Here is a 16351-nt window from a genome sequence, read left to right as displayed (position 1 = left end):
GCGCTCTATTATAAAGATTATTTTTTACTAATTGTAGTATTGCTAGGAAAAAGCATGTGCAAAATGCATTTCAAGAGTCGTACTGTTAAAAATAGAGCATTGCTAATGTTAGTAATCAATATTTCTTGTCCTTGCTTCCATTACTTGTTGCTGTGTTATAACATAAAAAGAGATTCTACATCTTGACGTTCAACAATGCAATTGCTAATCTTTCCCTTTTTTAAAAAAAATCTTACCCTCTCTCCGTGCTCAAGTCAGCTCATTTAAACATAATTAATGAGACATCATCATCTCAACTTCTTTGAGTTTTGGCTTAATCTAGTCAGACCTCTGATATTACAGCCTGTGTTTCCCCACCCCACCCCATCCCAGCTAAATGTATTTGGTTCAACCACATTCAAACAGGATAACCTTAGGCCTATCTCAGTTTTCTCTCCAAATAGTTGTATTTGTGAAACTAATGTGCTATAATGTAAATAACTTTGTCGATGATAGTTTTGCAGTGAGATCTGTATTGATGACATAACTCATCAACCACATGGGTCTTCAGACACTAGACTGGAATAAGTACCCATCTTAAAATTAGATATGAACACTTGAAGTAAACAGCAGTTTAGTACAGTATTTAATTCTGGACAGCAGCCACCAATCACTGCAATTACAGAAATGACCTGTATCTGTCAAAACAGACATGGCAGGTCATCAACCGAAATTGTAGTAGACTAGTAGAAGTATGAAATATGCATGACTATGTTGTAGAGTTTTTTTTATCTTTAAACCCAAGATGAGAATCTCTCTGAAAAAAAATGAACTATTTGTGTGTGTGTGTGTGTGTGGCTTTTAGATTGTTTAATGGATAGAGACAGAAGCTCGAACTGTGACTCCTCAGCTCTGGGCTGCTGAAGCCAATCATAATTAGAAACATTTACTCTATATGTGCTTGGACATTCTTTTTCTTTTAATTGCCACTTTCTGACTAATTTCCACAATATTGCACTCCGGGCTCATTTGCACAGGTTAAGCAGCTTGGTTCTGATTTTAAATTGAGTACTTAATCACTTAATTTACCACAGTTGGTATGATCTCAAGCAGCAGTAAAGAAAGTGACAATTAGGGTGGTGGGGGGAGTCTTTTCAATAATTGAGTGGACTATAACATAATTAGGTTACAACTTAAACACACCGTTACACCTGGGAGTCCCAAAACATGACCCTAAATTGCTGCGTTTGTGAGCACTCACAATCCAGTGCTTCAGCCTATGACTATTTCCACTGGGTTCAAATAAAAAACATGAACATGGCTTCTGAAGCAGCAAAATCTATTAACTACTAAATGGTAAGGTTAACCCTTCTGTTGTTTTAAACAAATATATACTCAAAAAGAAAGTTATAGAGCTCTGATATATTGCCTGTTAATTGCATACCGGAGGAAATAAGTGGTTTGATGCCAAAGGGATTTCTTTGGATTGTGTCCATTCCTTATCACCTGCATCAATAGATTTGTTTTTTAATGTTGTATTTTGCCTGAATGAATATGAGAGCATAGAGCAGCATTTTTTTTGCTTCAAAATAGCTGTAATAATAACCAAAAATTCAATAACTATGGGGTTTTCAGCAATTGGTCATTGTCACTTTCAGCATTTGATCAATTTGTGAACAATATTGGATGTTGCATTTCACAAGTATTTCAATATTTTGGAAATCTCATTGTTTAAGAGTGACAGAGAAATAAGTTTCAAGGCGGCAGACATCAATCTACCTGTTGTAACAACTAAGCTTTTGGAAATTTTCCATTACTTTACAAACAGACTGTCATTATAAATAAATGCAATTTGCGTCATTTGTTCATTCATTCTTTGCCTGAAGCAGATTTTAACTGAAGGGTGGATTACTTTTTTTTCTTGCGTGTAACTTAATCTGGCGCCAATACAATTCAGCAAAATAATATTTACAAACATATCTGTTGCTAATTCCTATTGCTTTCAACACCGTTTCATTCCTCTCCATTTTGTTAAAATTGTTAAGGTTCTCATTGGCATGAGTTACTGTTTAGTGCACTTAGGTTTATTTGTGTTCATGTTTTTTTTCAAGCTGCTGTTCATTGCTCCTCTGAAATATTATTGGTGGAAATGCGTTAGAAAGATTTTTTAAAAATCAGAATAAGCCAAGGTTTGAATCAAGTTTTTAATATGTTTCAACATTTTCATTTCTTTGAAACAGTTTAGAGACTGCAACTTGCATACTGATTCATGGAGTAGGATAATTTTAAGTTCAAACACTATATCATTGAGTTGGGTCCTATCTGGGAGGAGGAGTAGCGAGGTGTAGGTTTAAACCTTAGAAACTCAGCTTTATTATCTGCAGTTGCCTCTCTGAATGGATGTTCAGCAACAGCCACTTGTTGCTGAATTGTCCTTCATTTTGTGTTGTTTGCTCACATAGTTCTTCCTGCTTTTGCTGTCTTTTAAAGGACAATTTTATTTAGATATTGTTTTACATTTATTAATCTGGAAGCACTTAGACAAAACCCTGACCATGAATAATCTTTGTTATTCCACAATATTAAATTGAATTAATAGGATGGTGCATTTTCTTTTACCACTCTGCTCCACATTTTGCTTTATCTCTCTCTTGAAGAGCACTATCTAATAACTAATGGTATGGGCTGCTGCTATACTGGACAGTATATTTTCTCTCAAGACTATTTTATTTAACTTTCAGGAGCATGCTTATTCATAGTTTAGCCACAACATTCCAGTTTAAATACAATTATTTTGCTGCAGTCCACCCTTATGTATTGTACTCACGACTGCCAAATAGTGCATTCTAACCTAGAAACACAATAGTGTTGTGAAATCCCCATTAATTTGTTTAGTATATTGAATATCGTTTTACAGGATTCCCAACAATTTTGGTACATTATTGTCTGGGTCAATGGAAAAGCGGCGGCAGCAATTTTTTCTGCGGAATCCGCTATAAACCCGCTAATCAATGAGGTTTCTGCCCCCCAGGCCTGTTTCCACACTTTTCTATTGATCCAGATTATCGCCGATTTACGAATGTTTGCAGCAGCTGAAATAACTTGCCTCTGTTTTCAGTTATCACTGTCGGGTTGTGGGGCTTTGTGGATCTCCAGACGTATTGTTTTCCAATTAAGAAAATCCTAATAACCATTTACATGGTGGCTGCTTTCTTTAACTTCAGTTACTCCCCTAGTTCACATTTACTGTTTTTATTATATGTAAAGTGCTTCTAAGATTACCTATTAAAGTCTGCAAAACTGTACTTATCTCTTGCGTTCCTTCTCACTTACGGCTAGCCTTTTGGGTGACCCCAAACTGCACTGTAAAATTTAAGATGAGGCAGGAACGTTAAGTAATTTCTATCAACAATGGGATTTTTATTTAAGTGCATTTTATTACTGGACTGTCCATTTTTAATGTTAAGAATCTACATGATTATTCTCTTTCAATACTGTTGGAGAGATGAAATTTTCGTTTCATCTGTCTGAGTTGGAATTGAACAGACATTCCAACGCTTAATCTTCTAAACCTTCATATTATGTGGTTAGGTAAAGTTCTTTGGTCTTGATACTTTCTACATATTTATCACTTCTTAACTGTATAGAGCAATTTACAGGAAGTAATGTTCGGTTGAAGATTTCTGAGACTGATCCTGGATCTTATACATCTCATAAAGGTAAATCTACTTTACTTAGTAAAGTAGTCTTACTTCAATAGAAGCAGATATCAAACGCTTTTAATGCTGGAAAAAAAAGTCAACTGGGTTTGATGAAATCCAATTTTAAAATTTTGCTGAGGACCATTCTCGGTTTAAAAATTGTTTCTTACTGCACCACATTTCACTTATGTTGGACACTAGGAGGGCACTAAGCTTTGATCAATTTAATTGAATTGGCATCTAGGTCAACGTGTGCACAGTACAGGTTTTAGGTTTCATGGTTTGGCGATATGTACTGTGTGATTTATGTATTTACTATTGTTCAAGTGTAAAAGGTAACATGGTTATGAAGGGCATGCTTCTGGGTAGTTACATTAAATAAACTGCTTCCACTAACTTCCATAAGCAATTACAACTTATGTTCTGTAATGCTTTCACGTTCGTGTCACTGAAGTCAAAGATTATCATCATTATTTGTGTCAAATCACCTTGTTGCTATAAAGCTGCACTACTACTTGTGTCTGTTAGAGGGAGATTTACTTACTAATAGAAGAGGATATGATTCCCCTAATACTATATCAACCATCCACATATCCCAAGTTATTAGAAACGCAAGAACAAGAGAACGTTCTTGCTTTCCATAGATAAAAGGAATGTGCCATTATATGAAAAACTTTTAATTTATTGGTTTGAACTATATATTTTTTAAAAAACTAAAGGGATTAAGGGATACGGGGATAGGGTGGGTAAATGGAATTAGGTTAGAAGATCAGCCATGATCTAATTAAATGGCAGGGCAGGATCGAGGGGCCAACTGGCCTACTCCTGCTCCTATTTCTTATGTTCTTATGAGCTACTTTTCTACATATTCAAAATACACAGAAATCCATATAGCATGAGTTGAGAAAATTCTTTACCTTTTTCCTGGAATTAAATCACCCATCACATTTATTTCCCTTTGCTTTTTGGAGCCAACTCAGTCCCAAAGAAATCTCCCCCACCCCCACAGAATTGAAGTTCAGAATTTGAAAGAGTTAGTGTGTGCAAACCAAAGGAAGAAGTCAGTTGGTACTCTGTTTTGTACAATGATCTTACACGAGTCAAAAGGTCAGAATATTAATGCTGTTATTCTAGGTTTTTTATTGGCCCTGTTTACATGCAATGTGGTTTCAGTTATTTTCCATGGATTCGGTGATAAATTGGCATGCATGGGGAGGTGGGTGGGGGAGAGTCAAACAAGTTCATAAGTTCACTCGGTGATAGAATCATTCTGCTTGAGAGTGTGATTAATTAGGTCTAGGCTGCTTATTTTTTTTAGCCTCTTGAGAACCATACGCAAACTAATTTAGCACAATGCTCAGCAGAGAATCCATTCTCCAGTCAAATACAGATGAATATAACATACAGTAGATGACAGTGAATGGTTTAGCTAATTACCTTATTTACCTGAAAGCTATATATGTTTCTTTTGCTGTAAATTTATATACCTGTTACATTGGTGTAGAGAGATCACTGCAAAGAAACCATTGTTAAAACTGGCCCTTATCCACAACAACAACTTGCAGTTATATAACACCCCTCATGCAGGGTAGAGTCCCAGAGCGCTTAAGATTTAAAACAAATTTATCTAAAATGTATGTTGAATTCTATGACTGTTCCATGACAGCTTTCTACTACCTTTCTCAAGCAGCTATTGATGTGTGAGTCTCAACAGAATATTCCGTATGGAAGACATGTTAGCAAGAGAATTGAGGACGAGAGGCCATAGTCTTGAACTTGAGGCTAAACCATTTAAAAGTAAAATAAGGAAACTCTTTTTTCACATAGCAGGTGGTGTGAGTGTAGAATTCACTCCCCACAGGCCAGTGGAGGCAGAGGCAATTGAAAAATTTAAATAGTATTTGACTTTTAAATTTATTTTAAATAAATTTGAAAAGCAAATATTTGATAGACAGGGCTGTCAAGGGATATGGAGAGAGAGTAGCAAAGTGGAATTGAGATGCAATTCAGCCAGGGTCTTGGAAAATGGTGGGACAGGTTTGATGGGCCAATTGACCGTCTTCTCTTCCAATGCTCCTATTAACAGCTGAGCCTGATCCTACTCTCCCTTGACATCGACATGAGCACTCTCCATATCATCTCTTCTCTGATCAGGCATTGTAATCAGTCACTTGTGAATTAGATGATCCAATAGAATTCTGTCTACCAATTTTTAAAAAAATAGGCAATTTATTCCATCTGAAGTTCCAGGCCATCCTGAGTGAGTTTCTCCATATCCTAGAAACCGTGTCCTCCATGAACTACAAGTCTGTCAGAGTTGATGATAATAATTGGGTTGGCAACAGACACATTTATCATCTGAGAAGAAATTCACTTTAGGATGGAGTGCGTGGGTAGCTGGTCATCTAATTTATACAAGTGATACAATACGTGTTTGGCAAACTAAGGCCCTCTGTTTTCCTGTGGGAGCATCAGATTTCAAATATTGAGTGCCTTTTTTTCTCCTTAACTCTAAGTAGAGTATTCTGAATCTTACTTAGGTCTGGAATTTTAAGCAGAACCATATTTAACGTGTAACTGAACCCAGGGCTATCATTTTTGTATGGTTTTATATGATACAGGCAAGATTGAATGTTAAACATAATCCTTTTCATGAGGTTTGGATGGAATATGTGATACAATTTAAGCAATCAAATAGCTTATTTCCACAGAACACATGATACATTTTAAGCACTTCACTCATTTGTGTATGCTGTGAAACATGATGCTTCTGCAGGTTTATTCCTTACACAACATACAGTTTCAAACCGAAAGACACATTCTCAATGTGGCTGGGTGAGCCCACTTCATTGTATTGGTGTTGAAAACCTTCCTAAGGTGCAGAGTTGCTTATCCCTCCAGAACAGAGGAGAGACCTACACACACCTCCTCCTAATAACTTGTCTGAATCTGAGGGCAGCTGCTTGTCTCCCAGACTCAATGTCGTGTTACGTGAATAAGGCAATTTTAATAAGGCGCCTTTAGGGCACCGACAGACGAAACTCAATCCACAACAAACTTCCTCGACTGGTCTGAATGTATTATTTTAAATCATAGTTTAATGCATTTGCCCAGCAGACCCAAATCAAATTCTAATGCTACATTTATATTGCTGGGGGGAAAAAAGTTAATAGTTCACAACAACAACTTGCATTTACATAGCACTCTTCACGTGCGGTAGTGTCTCGGAACACTTATGTTTAATGGAAGTTTAAAGGACAGCTCCAGTTCCGGGGGTGGGGACGGGACATAGTATGAAAATCATGGTTGCTGAAACCACCTCTTCCAGGTGATGGCAGGATAAGAATTCCAGTTGGATTCACACAAGCTTAATACTGATTAATACTCTACATTTCAAAGCAAATTGCAACGATTTACCACCGACTGTAAAGTATAAATGCAATATTAAAAATTTGGAGCCTGGTGATTTTGCAAAGTGAAGTTGTAAGATGGTTTACTGTATTTCTGGGAGGGGTGGGTGGGGGGAGTTTGATTTTTCTAATAAAAAAACAGCACCAATCTCCAGCGTCTTTCCTGGAGTCCTGTTAGAGAAACAGTGAAACTGACCCCTTATACTCAAACCCATGCTGAGGTTTTATACTGTTTATAATTAGGCTTTTCTCAGTGAATAAGCATGTCTGATAAAAGTGCTTCATTGTTTTCCTTCTGATGTGTTTCTTAAATGCTGAATGTTAAGAATTTTCCATCTTGCTGAGCAGGCTTGCCACAAGCCTCACTGCTTTCCATATCCTGTGCCCAGTTTTATTTTATTAAAAAAAGTGTAATTTAAATAATGTTCGCCATTGCATGTACATTCAGTGCAGGAGACTGAAAAACCCAGTGTGAATGGCAAGTGCACCCCAGGCCAAGTGTAACAACACAGCCAGATTTGGAGTAAATCTCCCGTTACCGAGTTTAATGATGTGCCTTATTCCTCAACCTCCACAGGGATGCCTGCTGCATCTCTAGTGTGAATTTTTCCTTTCCCCAAACCAGCAATCTTTAAGGACTCTCCAAATTGCATCCTATTTCTGCTAGACCAGAGACGGTTCTGTGCTGTGAGCTTCCGTCCCCTGGAAACAGAGTTGAAACTGTGCAAAGTCCAGAGCACAGAAGTAAGGTTTTCATGCTATCCATCAGCTTGGATTGTTTCAAAGCCTAGAGGTGAAGGTGTGCTTGACCTGCTGTGTGACCCTGCCTCACATTTGATTCTATCAATAGTTTGTATCAGTGGAACTTCATGGGTGATCTTGTAAATAAGGAGAGGGAAACTCTGAACCTCTTTATCTTTTAGGAGTAAATATTCCATTCTTAACTCAATTTGGGTCCGTCTTTCACCCCGTTCACAGATTCCATCTTTGACCTTTTCCCGCCTGGTCTCTATTTTGTGTGGACTTTTTCGTCTGAGATATTATTCGAGTGCTTATGCTTCAAAGGACGAATGCCCATTTTAGTCAGAATCCAACAAAGGCTTGTCATTACAATGACAAATACTGCTGCTGTAGCTTGAGGATCGCCTAGACTTGGAAAATAGGCATTAAGAGTGTTGCACGTCCAGACATGTGATTTTTTTTACACACAGAGATAACTTGCTGTTGCTGGGGCTATGTGCTACTGCAATAGTTTTTGCTGGCTTGGGGTTAGACTACTTTATTTCTTGTGCTTGTCTTGTGGGAGTTGTTTTGTGTTTTCCACACCTAGCGCTACTTTATTGGTGCGTAGCCATGCTTCAGTCACTTACTTTTGTGCTGCTACTCCCAGACAGAATGAATTGCTGTGTAATGAATAAGGGAATCTGAGCACATAGGGCAGACACTCAATTTCAAAAATGTCACTCGGCTGCTGTGAAACACAAGTAATTCTTTCATGACCAGACTAAACAAGAATTACATACATCTGCTAGCAGCTAAATCAACAATGTCAGAATCGTCAAGTGTGTACCTTTCACATTAGGTAAAAAAATCACAGCAAAATATTACCAATTATTAGTGTATGCACCATTACAGAGTATTAGCCTGTTGATATAGGCTAATTTATTTACATATTTACATAACTCGGGTCAATTGTTTTTCATTCTCCAAGTACTGCTTCACTAATTATTGTCAGAATCAATAGCCAAGTTCCCTAAGATGGGTCAAAATTTATGTGAATTTACTTACTCCGCTATCTAAATATTAACAATCTCCTCACCAGTCTCCTCAACTTGGCTCACACATTTTCATACTCAGCCTGATCCAACACTTCACATAAGCTCACAGGATTACAACTTGCATTTATATATCATGTGGGGTAGCATCTTGGAGCACTGAATTTATGGGTAAAAGTGGGGGGAAAATTCCTAAATGTTGTAAATCAGACGATAGATGATGAAAATCAACATGGCCTCGGCTTCTTTTGCATCAAGCTTTGCCAAACATGCTCAGACCAGCCATAGTTACTCAATAACTGGTGCAGAGCAAGAGTCCAAAACCTATTGGTACATTCTCCTAGTTGGACTGTAACACTCTTCATTTGTGTAATTCTCTTACTCTTGGTGGTGATAATTCTTCTGCTGACTGTCTCTCTCACACACACGCACACACTCTCTCTCTCTTACACACTACCCACCTCTCCACACACACAAACACACACACCAAAAAAAATCCCTCTGTCCTTTATCTTAATGACCAAAGTTTATACGTCATCTGACAGTGTCGCAATGTTTGGTCAACTCTTGGCAACACCGAGCGCAATCAGTTAAGACAGAGTTTGCATTGTGTTTGAACAGAACATAGAGGTGTAGCTTGCAGATTGTTTGTTTTATGGAGAGCTGCCTGTGCTGGAGCCATCCTGTAGTGGAGTCCTGTAGCTCAGTGGTTAGAGCACTCGCTTTGCAAGTGAGAGACCTGAGTTCAATTCCAGGCAGGGCGAAACCTTGGGCAAGTTTCCTTACTCCACACGCCTAATAATAATCCCTCCAAAAACCAAAAACAATAATAAATTGGTCATTTTCAATCTACGACTGTTTGTAGGACATTGCTGTGCGCAATTGGCTGCCGCGTTCGCCCACAAATATACAGTCAATTCACTTTACAGTGTGTTCTGTGAAGCGCTTTGGGACGTCCTCCTGACGTGAAAAGCGCTATATCAAATGCAAGGATTATTATTATTATCCTGTTGCTCTTGTTCCTGTGACTTTGAGCTATGAAAGCACACAGACTGAAGTCTTCAACATTTTGAAGGTGGGTGTCTAATGTACCAAACGAATGAAGGTGATTAATAACGACAAGCAAACAAAGAATTGGCAGTGGGACAAAAATGTTAATTGAAGGTTAGGTTCCAGCATTTCGAATCTTTAGTGCATTGCACAATAAAAAATTAACATTTGCAGCCAGCAAACAGACTGAAACCAACAAATAAAGGCCTTACCTAACAGGAATTTTAGTACAATGTCCACATAAAACTATACCCACTGCATTTGCGTTATCATAACTAAGATTACAAATTAGTTAAATGAGAGCACCTCAGCTAGGTTCAGCACAAAACCTTTTTAGAAAGGCAAAAAGGCCTCCAAACCCTTTCTTTTTGATTGGTGTGACCTCAACTTGCCTGTTGTCTCACTGTATCCTGTAATCCTTTTTCTTTCCGGAAGCCCATCTATTTGCCTCTTGAGGCCCGTTCACACAGTTGGCTTCATTGACCTTCTTTGCCTAACATTCATTGTCCAAAAACGTGTCATCCAACATGCCTTTCCAATCAATTTTCAACCCGTCTCCTGGTACTTGAACCCTTTGTCACAGTGTAGAATTTGCTTGGATTGACGATATCAATCCCCTTCATAATCATGACATTCCACAGTATTTCAAAAATCTATTTGTCTCGTGCATGCTGCCAAAAAGCCATTTCAAGTTCTATCAAACTGGCAAGTCATGCAGGCAAGTGACTGTAATTATCACATGATACAACTTGCACTGCATTTTGCTGGTAAGTCCTCACAGTCAAGAGCTGAATTCTGTTGAATAATAATAATCCTTGATATAGCACCTTATCATGTCTTAGACGTCTCAAAGAACGTCACAGGATATACTGTCAAGTGAATTTTACAGAATATACTGTAAAGTGAATTGACTGTATATTTTGTGGGCAAAATATTATTAAAGACATAAAAATGGAATTTAAAAAAAATAATGTGCTGCCTCACCTACAAGTAAAATCTCAAACTGTTTCTTACAGAACTCCAATTCACTTTACCAGGGGCGGACCACAATGTCCCTCAAACAGCCATGATGTGAATGATCCATTTTATCTGGGGGATCCATTCTGCCACAAAAAGTAAAATTATACCATTGTTTGGTTACTGATATGAAAGATTTTAATTTCTAATTTGTGGCTTTGTTAGCGTCTACTCCTGTGTGGCCTTCAGCAGAAGCGTAAATATTCTCAGTAGTCAATTATCACAGGGACTAGCAGCAATCTGATTAACTGTAAGGCCCCCTCTGTTTGACTGGGAGCACTCTGGCACTTGAAGTATATACACACACAAACACACACACACACATGCCAAACAGCTGCACACTGACAATTCTCAGGGGCACTGTCTAATTTGTTGAATTACAGGGGTTGTGCTTGGCCTGTTACAGCAGCTCATGTTGAAAATTGTACTGCTGATGCCTTCCACATGCTGTTGTTTTTGCTTCAGTCCTTTCGGGGGGCTGCTTAATTGAACTTCTATCCAGCCGCCAAAGGAAGCCAAATCCTGAGCTGGAAAGACCTACCTGCGTTACCTGATTAGTTTATTTTTATTGGAACATTCTGGCTTGATTGACGCCAGCGAGGCTGGACCACAATAACAGGAAGGCAGACAGGTTCCTCTCTCAGTCGCTTGCCAGCAGTTGAGTTTGGAGAGATCATAGCCAGTTTATTCACTTGGTTGATATTCTCTTATAGTACTGCCTCCCTAAATGATGAATTTAGATCCTCGTTTAAGCTTTAGTGATGGAATAATAAGCCAGTTTGAACTTGAGTCACTTGATTAAATTACCTTTACCCAGCGATTAGTCTGAATTGTAACCAGCATTTTAAACCAAGTGATGTTAGTGGTTTCTTTTGTATTATGGTCATTCACGACTGGAATGATGATAAAATCTGCTTCCTTTGGGATTCTTTAACGAAAAATCTGGATGTTGATTACTACAAAGGGGAGTGTTCTGCAGATTTTAATAAAATTAAATGTTTGAGACAGAAAACCAGGTTATCACAGTCTGTACGGCCAGACTGCAAGGTGTGCCCTAACGCAACTCACACAATAAGCTTTGCATTTCACGTTGGGAGGATGTTTCAAAACGATTCTAAGAATTTACTGTAAAGTGTAGTCACTGTGTATTTTGTAGGTGAACATATAGATTTAATGGACCTGCTTTAATACTCTGCAAACTACGAGCATGGCAATTTAACATGCAAGGAGCCAACATGTATCAAGTAGTAAAGCCATCAGCATTGACTGATTGTCAAGCATCTGTATTTTTTTTATCCTTTGGCTTTTCCTCATCTGAAAATGGCTGTAGGAAGCATTGGCAGTCTGCAACAAGGCCACTTCTCTTTCATTTTAAATACCTAAAACCTCAATACTTTGCCCCCTTCAACACATTGCAATAGTATAAACAGACTGTGAGCAAACCAAGAACGTGCTTTCTAAACCATGGCATTTTCTATTGCTCAATCTGTCATTTGGTTGTATGACAATTAAATTAGTCACAGGAAGGCAGCACCAGAAATAATAAACATTTTGACAGTAATGCCTCCAAGTTTCATTCACATGTATCAATTAAAGTCTTGAGTGTTCTGTGAGGTTGCTGGGATCTTTCAATGGTGACAACTAATACTTACGTAAATATTTCTGTCAACTCATTGTGTGCCCTGTGGCATTTTGTCTTTTTTTTCCCCCCCACCCAAACCGTGTAAGAAGACACTTAACTGGCATGAAAAGCATACACTTTCACGCAAGAATAACTGAATTAAACTTTGATTAATTGATGTTCCTGATTTTAAAAAATTAGAATAATTGGGACTAATTGTTCACTGGGGATTCCTTAATAATGACTATTGAGTCACAAATGGAAATTCCTCCAGTTAAATGGAAATAGGACGTGCCAAAGCATGGGAATTCCGCACTGTAAATAAATGTTGGGAGCACAGTTCTGTGCATTGCACTGGGTCTGTTGTGGAGTTCTTCTGGTGACTGGAAACAGTTCCGATTTGTGATTGTGGAGTCTTTATTAGGGAATCGTGTTCGAAAATGACCGCAAATTTACACTCCAACATGCACAATTTGAAAACAAACTTGCTCAGAAAGGTCGCAAGGTTTTGTAATGCATGATCCACCAAAGCTGAAGGTTTGAGTTGATAGGAGGTGTTCATTATTATTTTTTTACTTAATGGCATCCGTATCTGCCGGTATGATCCGATGCCCCATGCAGAACACAGAATCCTTTTGTCAAGTACTTTTAAGATTGGTCTTTGGTTATTTCAAAGCAGAAATGAGCTCAGTGTGGTGATTCTTTTGAATACGTGTAGGAACAAATTACAGGTACTATAATTTTCTAGCAAACCTTGGCAGTGAAAACAAAACTTTTGCCAATCAGGGAAAGTTCACACCCTAATGTCACTCACTTCTTTCTTCAGTGGTATTTTAAGCTGGATTTGTAGCAGGGTGTGTAAGGATTTAATGAAATGTCTTCTTGCCATAACCAGTCTGACAGATTTTTTTAATTCTCATGACTGAATAAGCTCTTAATTACACATTTCCACACAACGGCACAAAAAGAAAATACATACAACATTATATGTGAGTGAACAATGCTGAGTCTAATCTTTGCTATAAGTTTAAATGAAAAATGGCAGTAATTGCAAAATATAGTATTGTGCTAGTCACCTTGAAGGTAGCATGTGAAAGGGAATCATGCAGATTTCTCTTGAGAGGAATGTGAACCCATTTCACATCATATTGTTTGTGTTTGATCTGTTTTCTTCACTAATTATATTTTGGATGCTGTTTCCTTTTACTGTGTGCAAATGTAAATCTGTGAGCAAAGTTGGCTATTTCTCTACACTTCTTAATAACGGATTTTAACATGTGTGGATTTGTAATATGTAACATAATTTGTGATAAGCGCTCTGGGACGCTACTCCAAGTGAAGGGCGCTATATAAATGCAAGTTGTTGTTGCTGTGCGTGCGTGTGTGTGTGTGTGTTTATGACTGTACCGTTGACCTGGCAGTTAGAATCCAGAGTTCCCACAGATCAGCCTGATGCACTCCCAGTGATCAATGGTATAATAAAATATATGCACTACTGACCACACACCAAACAGAAGTAGATGCAAAGTGTGGAGCTTTTTTAAGAGCTGAACGATGTACAGTACTTGATTTAGCTCCAAACCAAGACACAGATATTAGGCGCGGCCCAAACAGGTTTGAACGTCTTCTCAAATGTCGAAAGCATTAATCCTACATTGTGAGCAAAGTTTACAAATATTTAACTATTAATACCATGAGCTCCATTAGAGATACAATGCACTTCACAAATTTACGTTCATATAGCGTCTTTCATGTCGGGAGAACTTTCCAACCTGCTTAGCAGTGTCTTCACACAGAAGCATGGAGTAAATAAACTATCACTAAATAAATAGATTATCTATATCCTTTTGAAATAATGTCTGCTTTGCCTATCGCAAGTGTGCAGCTGTAAAGGAGCTTGCGAATATAAATACAGAACTTGTTTTAATTCTATTAACATAGGAGCTGGCAAGTTTAGATAAGATTTTCAAACTGGATGCTGAATGATTTAATTTTATCCCTTTTAACAAATGCTGATTATTTGCATAAGGCTAAGATGAACATTAAATACTTTGCACCACTGAATGTTTTTAAATAATTTCTTTTCCTCTCCAGCCTGAATATGCAACTCTTGAGACTGAGGTTTATTTTTGGCAAAGGTTTTCAAGGTAGTTTAAATTGTATGTCAAACGCGCAATTGTTTAAAATGCAAATTTTCCTTTTTTTAATGATAATTTACCTCCAAATGCAACCCTTTGCAAGAAGCATGCCCATCCATGGCAAAATTAATTGGCTGAAATTGTATCAAATTATGTTGATTCCTGCTGATTCACAACATGTGAAAGTGTAGAAGCAAACATGCCGTGTGACACGCCTTGTAATTTGAAAAGCTGAGCATGGCAGTTGTTTTTAAGTCAATTACCGTGTGATTTATGAACCCAATTAAACTCCTGCACTGCTGGTGGCTCGCTGTGCAACTGCAGTTGGCAGCTAACAGTTTGAAAGCATTAATGGCAATCATTGAAAATTGTTTTAAGTATAAATCAAATCATGGCATTTCGGAAATACTCTATGCATTGATCCAGTGGGCCATCCAAACTGGGAAGATCCTTGGTTTGATGTCTGTGTTGTTGGCCTCAGTACCCTAAATTTGGGAGAGGAAAATGAGCAAGGGTTCCTGTTCCTGATCAATTTCAGCAACCCCCAGGCATAGTTATCCATGTGAATCCTAAATGTGGATAGATTGGCGGTCAACTGATAGACTTCCTATTGAATCGAATATTTATTGGCAATCTTTGTCAAAGCCCCATTTAGGTGAAGTTTCTGCAACTTTTATAGCATTTGCTGGAACACCTAGATGATGTTATGAAATACACACAAACTAAGGAATGTACATGACTGGGATTGTTGATCTGGCTGTGGCCCAATGCAAAACCCGACACTGTTCTATCTTCAATGCTCCTACGTCTTATTTAGATAGACATAATCTTGAATTTGTTGACATAATCAGTCTCTCTGGCTGCCTAGCCTATTCTATATACCATATACTGAGGCTTGTATTGCTAATGTCAATTTAACTTGAATGAGTAACTCTCTGAAAGCAATTGAAGATGTATCAATAATAATCCTTGCATTTGATATAACGCTGCAAAGTGCTTCCTTTGAGATGATTGAAGAAACGTAAAAGTTGTGGAGATCTGTAATAATAATAATCCTTGTATTTGGTATAACGCCTTATCACACGTTCAAGATGTCTCAAAGAGCTTCACAGAATATACTGTAAAATGAATCTGGCATGTTTTACCTCATTTGTACAATTCCATAACACTACACACGGCAGGATTTGATTGTTAGTGCTGGGAAATAGAATTGAATTTGAAATTATGCTATTAATTAAAAGAAAACCTAATTATTTTGATTTAACTTAAAAGCTACACATTGTACCAAATCTCATCTGTGCTTGAAGTTACCGAAGCGACGTTTCCACTGAGCTCAATTTCTTTTTATTCAGTAAGTTTTTTTGTTTCTCTAACAGGTGACAGGAAAAAAAACATTTGGCAATAATTTAATTCAAATTAAACGGAACCTTAAATGCGCTATAAATTAAGACGTTTGCACACCATCAGTTTCCAAAGAGGCATGTTCTTACTTTGGACTGTTGTTTGACTTGAGTCAAGCTAGCTAATCCCCCTTGTGATCAGATGCTGTTAAAAAGAAAAAAACTGCTCTTGTCCATCAGTTTCTCACAGTGAAAAAGCTCAACACTGCCAGAGCCTGACAAATACAATCGTCTGTGATGCTTGATGTCTCCACTAATCT

The sequence above is a fragment of the Callorhinchus milii genome, unplaced genomic scaffold (assembly GCF_018977255.1).
Source record: "Callorhinchus milii isolate IMCB2004 unplaced genomic scaffold, IMCB_Cmil_1.0 Scaffold17, whole genome shotgun sequence".
Taxonomy (NCBI): Eukaryota; Metazoa; Chordata; class Chondrichthyes; order Chimaeriformes; family Callorhinchidae; genus Callorhinchus; species Callorhinchus milii.
This window is presented reverse-complemented; position numbering follows the sequence as displayed.